Source organism: Brienomyrus brachyistius, chromosome 12 (genome assembly GCF_023856365.1).
Source record: "Brienomyrus brachyistius isolate T26 chromosome 12, BBRACH_0.4, whole genome shotgun sequence".
NCBI lineage: Eukaryota > Metazoa > Chordata > Actinopteri > Osteoglossiformes > Mormyridae > Brienomyrus > Brienomyrus brachyistius.
Window position 1 is genome coordinate 4,192,973 of NC_064544.1, and position 6,891 is coordinate 4,199,863.

Genomic DNA, 6,891 nt, shown 5'->3' on the forward strand with positions numbered 1-6,891 from the left:
TAACTTGTATAACATGCCGGGTATATTTATTTCTGTCTGATTTATTGATGCACTTAAGCAGTTAAGGTGCGAAACGCAAAACGGGGATTAATGGACAAGACGACAGAGATTATTTTGTTGAAATTCACCTTCAGGATGACAGATAGCATAATGTATCACCAAGAAAAGCCCATTTCATTTCCATTAACCTGTCTCACCAAAAGGGAGTATAAATGGCAAAGATGAGTCCGGATAAATAACTCTTAGGAGGACTCTTCAAATTCAGGTTTAGGTTCACATGTGCGCTGACACGGAGGTGCTCTGCGCAGACTCAGAAGACGGTTCATGTCCATCTTGCGCTACAGGCAGACAGACGCTTGGATCTTTACCCCAGTGGTCAGCATGTTAGATAATTCAGGATTGCAATACTGGTGCTAAACCCTGGAGGAGGAACAGCATCGAAACGCTGCAGTTTAGCTCAGACTCGCGTGCCACAGACTGTCTAACGCACGATACGGAAACTGCAGTTACAGGTACGAGCATTGATTGATAGGTAAGGTCTCCAAATCTATAAAATGTTTCCAGTTATGGAAACATCATCCAAAATGATAAAAGTGAAGGAAACTTATTTCGCTTAATCATTGTAAACTTATTTTTCAAGCTGCTAGACGTTTTTCCAAACGCGGTCTCCATTTTTTTCATTCCGTCCATGTGAAAAAGTTTCTGGTTGGTTTCTGATCGCCATCCAAGGAAAAATGTCGTCCTATCAATGTCTCCTTCAGTTTTGGGAACAACCAGAAAAATCTGGGCTGTGAGGAACGTTTGTCCACTGCAGTGTGGCCTTCCATTAGTCGTGATGCAAAAGAAATTTTTTACTTTGAGGCCCGATTCTGCAGATGCTTCGCTTGAGTGCTCAGAAGGCATCACGGGACCTTTCGGAATTCGCCGTCATTCCTTTACTCAGAAATTCCGCGTAAGTCACACCCCTATGAATTTCGATTGGCATGCAACCTTCTAGAGTCAAAAATTCTATTACCGAATGCTACTTGATATATAACTTGGTATGGGCTTTGAATATTGTACACAGAATCGGCTACCGAACAGCAACGCCATGCAGTACGAGATCTTACTTCCCAGTCAGGCCTCGTCCTGTCTATTTATGGCGAATCTGCTTCTTTCCTTAAATTACCCTTTGTGTCAGAAGCACAAAATTGGCAGGAAAGTAAGTGAGAGAAAGATCCAGGGTCACCGATTGTGAGATTTTCAATTCGAGGTTAAGTCCACACACACATGCAGACACATTCATATGTATGTCACAGTTTTATTGCCTTATTGTGTATAGAGTTCGCAAACTACCCCGACACTTTTGATGCCGCTAATTTTAGGTTTATAATGGAATACTATAGATTTGCCAAAAGATCTCTTGCTGGAGCCGGCACTCTCAGAAAGAAAGGTAAAAAAAAACTTCCCTTTGCTTGTCACTGGGGCCGTAATCTCAAAAGTTTGCCAATTGTATCTGTACTGTACCTTTTAAGGCAACATTTCTGTATCATTGATGGTACATTAATGCAGTTTGTACCTTTGGGAGGCTGAGGGGGGGGGGGGGGGTTCACCTATGGCGACGGAGAACCATCTAGAACCATCATTAGACTGCTTTTCCTTTGTGCCTGCACCTTCTCAGAATTCCAGCAGGGGGCAGCAGCAGAAATAGTTTGTGCTTTTAGATGCTTTACCGCTTCCCATGTACTGGACCTGACGGGATGGGAGGCTTGTCTACAGCGCAGAGCACACGCTGCGCCTATCTGCAGCCGGCTCCTGCGAGCAATCGCCCCATTACCAAGTGCACCTCTCGCACTCTGCAGGTTTCATACTGCACACCTGGAAAGGTATCAAATACACAGGGCTAAACCGTCCTCCACAGATGTGATTAGGACTCCTCTTCTCCTCATTGATTTCCAGCTTTAGCTTCTGGTCACTTCCCGCTTCCCTGGAAATAACTCAGGGACATCAGGAAGAGCTTTATATGTGTCCAGACTCTGTGGGCTTTGTTATGTCATTACTAGGATCCTGGAAGATAATATTACAGCCTTGCAGTCAGAAATACTTCCCTCTGCTTCGAATAGATCAATAGTCATAGAAGTTATTGAGTGGTCAGTGTACTTGTGGCAGCTGCTAGTTGTAAAAAGTGGGTGGATGTAAGTTCAGGATGTTTTAAATGTAAAAGATTTACTTTTCCTCAGATCACTCAAAAAGATATGAGTACTTCTGTTCTATGGCAGTGTTTCCTAATCTGGTCCTCGGGGATGCACAGATTTTTTTTGCTCCCTTACAGCTGGGAGCAAAAATATGGACTGTCTGGCAGGGAGCAAAAATGTGGACTGTCTGTGCGTCTCCGAGTCTGCAGGTGTCCTTAAGCAGCAGCATCCTTGACACTGATCTCACACCAGTGTCTTTATCATTTATAATGCCGCTGTATTCATCAACACAACATCTGCTGTGTTTGTAACTTTCTATTCTGTACGTTTAGCATGTAATATTCTTGATTCATATTATTTATTGTCTTTAATTATTTAATGCTGTCATTATAATCAGAGGTGGGTAGTTCATGAACAGAGAGTAAAAGTCCAGACCAAGATTTTGTTTTAACCAACCAGTTGAGTATAAATAGTCAGAGTCACAGAGGACTCAACTGGGCGGTTGAATCAAAATCTTGGTCTGGACTCTGTCACTCTTTGGACCTGAACTACCCACCTCTGACACTCCTTTGCGTATCCCGTCCTTGTGCTTAGGTTTGCTTGCCACGTCTCACAAAATAGAGATGTGACTGCAGCGTCTGGTGATCTAAGATTGTCCTGCTGTTTCGCATAAGCAGATTAATGAACTATTACAGCAGCCGGGCGGACATTCAAGGAGAGACGGAAAGAGAGGCGAGGAGCGTGGAAGCAGACGCTGTTCATCTCTAAAGACTAGCTTGTTACCCTCTGACTCGTTACCCACTGCCCTCTCGGATTGTGTTCATCCATCCATGTTCTATACCATTATCCCAGTACTGGGCTGTGTTGAGCCTATCTCCAAGGCGGGGGGGGGGGATCTCTCAGGGCACGCCTGTCCAATATGAGCCACCAGCACGTTATCTGTTTGTATAGTTTTAGCCTGAGGGTTTGTTTTCCTTCAAGCAGCCTCTGCTAATTTCGTTTATCTGACTGGAAGCCATTTCCGTTTGCTTGGCCTGGAACTTCCATCCCTTGACGGCGGGGCCTCTTATCTCGAGAGAACTGGGCCTTTATCGCTGGACACGAGCTGAACTCACAAGCACCACAACAGTGCCGGCTTATCTGACTGAGCCAGCGGTTTTAATCTCACAACCCACTTATATAAACGAAAAGTCAACACATCAAGCGAAAGGGTATAAGGCGAAAGGGAGTGATTTTGTGCTGCTTTACTGCCTGGGTTAGCGCCATGAAATTGTGCACACATTTTGGTGAGAAATGATGACAATCATTAAACCCCTCCACAAGAATAACTGCAACAATCAGCAAGAACAGCACTTAAGGAAACCATCAGTGTTGGTAAATAAACACACAGGGCCGCTGTGTTTGCGGTCGTTCGGGTGCAGATGGGATTTTTGCCTGCCAGCCGCTGTCTGCCTTTTTGATTTAAGCTGAGGCTTCCCATTGTGATGGAAATTTACATCCGAAAGAAGTTTGATAAATTTTTAAGAGAAAAATGTATTTCTTTGTCTATATTTACTTATAAGATGCTTACCTGCTGCACTTGTGAAGCAGCTAAAATCTTTGATAACGCCAAACCTGTCACAAGAGCTAATCGTGACACATGAGCACAGTCAGGGACGATCCACACGCCGGTTTGGCAGCTTGGGGAGAGATATTAGCAACAGAACTTGAGGGAACCGGGAACGATAATGGACCACGGGGGAACAAAACAGAAGGCAGGAGAATTAAAGTATCAGGAACCAAGACCACCAAACACAGGGACCAGCTGAAGGAAGAACATGATGTACTACAGACAATACCTTCACCTTCCAATACCAAGCAGGGGAACAAACACAGCGACCAACAAGAGCACAAAGCAAAATCAGGTACTAATGACAATGGTTAGATGTGGAACAGGCGCGGGTGTTTAACAATGAAGGAAACATTAAGACAGGGTTCCCCAATTCCAAAATACAGTTTGCAGAGTTCCCTGCTCAAGTACACCTTAATCAGCTAATTATCAGGTTTAGTAAGTGCGTCTGAAGTAAAATGTGTCGCAAACTGTCCCTCCAGGACCGGAATTGGGGAACCATGCACTAGGAAATGGCCACTAGAAGATAATAGGAGCTGAAGTGAAACAAGACACAACAAAACCAGGTACTGGTAACTAAACCAAACCAATACCCATCATCGCTGCGGCCTTTAGCCAGCCTCGGACCCATGATGTTTGGGATAGATTGATCGGAGGTGCCGGCTTTGTCCATTCAGCCGCATGGCAGCTCAGGGAATGTGGAAATACACGGGAGACAGGGTGGCCAGTGACACCTACTGGCCAAACAGGGAGATGACTGACAAGGCAGAGGCATATAATCTTATAATGTAACGCATTTATTTTACAATACAAATAAAACATGATTGCATTATATTTGTGTTCAAAGACATATACAAAGAACCTAACAAAATGACATATTGCTGCCTACAAGTAAAGCAAAGGGAGTTATTTGGAACATTCCATGGTAAAGAGTCTAGACAGAGCAGGTGAGAGATGAGAAACACAGCTGGTTCATAGACCTGAGTGAATATCACAGGTCAATCCAAATTCAGTTCTTATAAATGAGTGCCTGCTGACGGTCACTTGAATTGTGATTAATCTCTACCAAAGAAGCTTTCGTTACGAAAGGAAGGCGTAGCCGTACAAACACTGTACTAAGCCTGTTGTTTGTGACACTCACCTCTGCAGAGTCAAGAATTTCAGCTAATTAAATTTGCCGGTTGTGCCGTTGGACCTGTTGGACGCCCACCACACCGTCATGAGGTTCGTATCCATGTGCCCTTGGGTCTTTCATCGCTCCCTTGAAGGCGACGTTTACCCTGAAACCGCATGCGTCTGCCAGATCCAGTATGGAACTGGATACTTTATATTCCTCGGGCTTTTGTGGGGGGGGGGATCAGGAGATTATCCTCAGTATGTCCGTAACTCTCTGAGTAAATCTTTGTGCTTATCCGGTGTAAATATCACAAATCCGCCGGGATGGACTTGATTTAGTGACCCGGAGTATCGTAAGGTAACACTTTGTACTTTTCCTGAGCCCACAGGGGCCGTGGTGTGGCTTTCTTGAGTTTGCTGCCGTCTAGGTCTGCTCCACAAGCTCTGCAATACAGGTGAAACACCGAAATTAATGGCTGCCTCAACTCGCCCCTTGTGGGGCGCTGTGAACGGTCTGATAAACTGTACATGGACATAAGCTTGGGGACGTAAACTTTACAGGACAGGGCACACTGGACGTTTTTTGCTCTCAGCTTTTCGTTTGACTGTCCTGATGCCTGTGAAGATACCCCGCCCCCAGGCTTCAGCTGCCCCTATTTTATTGAGGGGGGTGAATTTCTCGCGCTTCCCTGCGAATACTGGCTGCCTGGCCACCCAGAGGCCTGTAGAGTTTGCTCGTAAGTTTCTGATCCTGCTGCTTCGAGAACACATGAAATGCTCCAAAACTGCGTAGTAATTTCAGAACCATCCAGTTGGCATTGGCTATATTTTGAGTAATAGTCAAAATAATCTCCTGTAAAGCATTACACTCCTTCCAAGCCAAAGGGCAGCCACCCTAAATCAAGGTTTCCCAACCCAGTCCAGAGGGACACAGGCCACATTTATGCTCCCTCCCAGCCAAGAACATTAAATACCTGGTGTAGGTGCACTGGGAGCTGGGAGGGAGCAAAAATGTGGACCGTCTGAGGATCTGCATTTAGAAACTCTGGGTTGTATATAACACTCGGAATTTCTGGTACTTTCTGGCTCTCTTTAACCTTTGTAATGTATTACAACGTCTAGCGGTGACTCTGTTGTGAAAGACACTATATAAAAATAAATTGAATTGAATTAAATTAAAATGTAGCTGGCAGTCTTCATTTTAAGCAAATTAAGCAAATACATGACGGAAGCCAAAGGGAAGAACTTATTGGTTAACCAAATTTGAACCAAATTTAACCATTAACCACTGTCAGTTAGATGTTTCCGGTTCCATATTTCTTAATGTTTACTTGGGGTGATAATTCGTGTTGCACTCGAGCTTCGGTTGGCCGGCTATAAATAATACTTGACGTGTCCCAGAAGTGACCTATTTACCATCAGCGAGAACCTCAGGTAGAATTGGTATCAAGCCATTTCATTCAGAGAGCAAATTCTGCCAGAGACATTGACGTTTATCTGAAAGGACAAGGAGCTGCTTTTGAATGCTGCCAGTCAGACATGTTTTCTGGGTCCCAGGCATTTCCTCCACAGAATTTCGGGCCTTTTGTCTTTTTAGTGCCTTTCCTGAAGTTCTCCCCCCACCCCCCCCCCCCCCACTGGATATCGCGCGTGATGCTCACCCTCTATCTGTTTCTGCAAAACACCGGCGCAGGTGCCTGCCTCAATGGCTGTCGTTTTGCTGTGCGAGCCTCACCATTAAGGAGGAATCTCTGTTAACCTACAGGCGTTCCCCACAACAAGAACAGTCCACCCACTTCTCCTTTGATGGCAGGTGCTTCTTTTACACTCCTGGATATTCTTATGTCTGTTGTTTCGCTTCCTGTCCTCCACTTGTGACCGAGATCTGATAGATCCCACCCATTAAAGCACATTACCATATCAATCGCCGATACCACGGCAGCTCATCCCGGATCTCTCTCGTCTTCATTAGCCCCATTCTTGTCTCCTCTC

The 6,891-nt window shown here is 45.0% G+C and overlaps 1 long non-coding RNA gene across 1 annotated transcript; it reads left to right on the plus strand.

Annotated features, from left to right (window-relative positions):
- Positions 1-4,302: 4,302 nt before the first annotated feature.
- LOC125705249 (uncharacterized) lies at positions 4,303-5,354 on the plus strand. The gene is made up of 3 exons (XR_007381456.1): positions 4,303-4,349; positions 4,933-5,007; positions 5,289-5,354. It is a non-coding gene; the product is annotated as an uncharacterized LOC125705249 (long non-coding RNA).
- Positions 5,355-6,891: the final 1,537 nt, after the last annotated feature.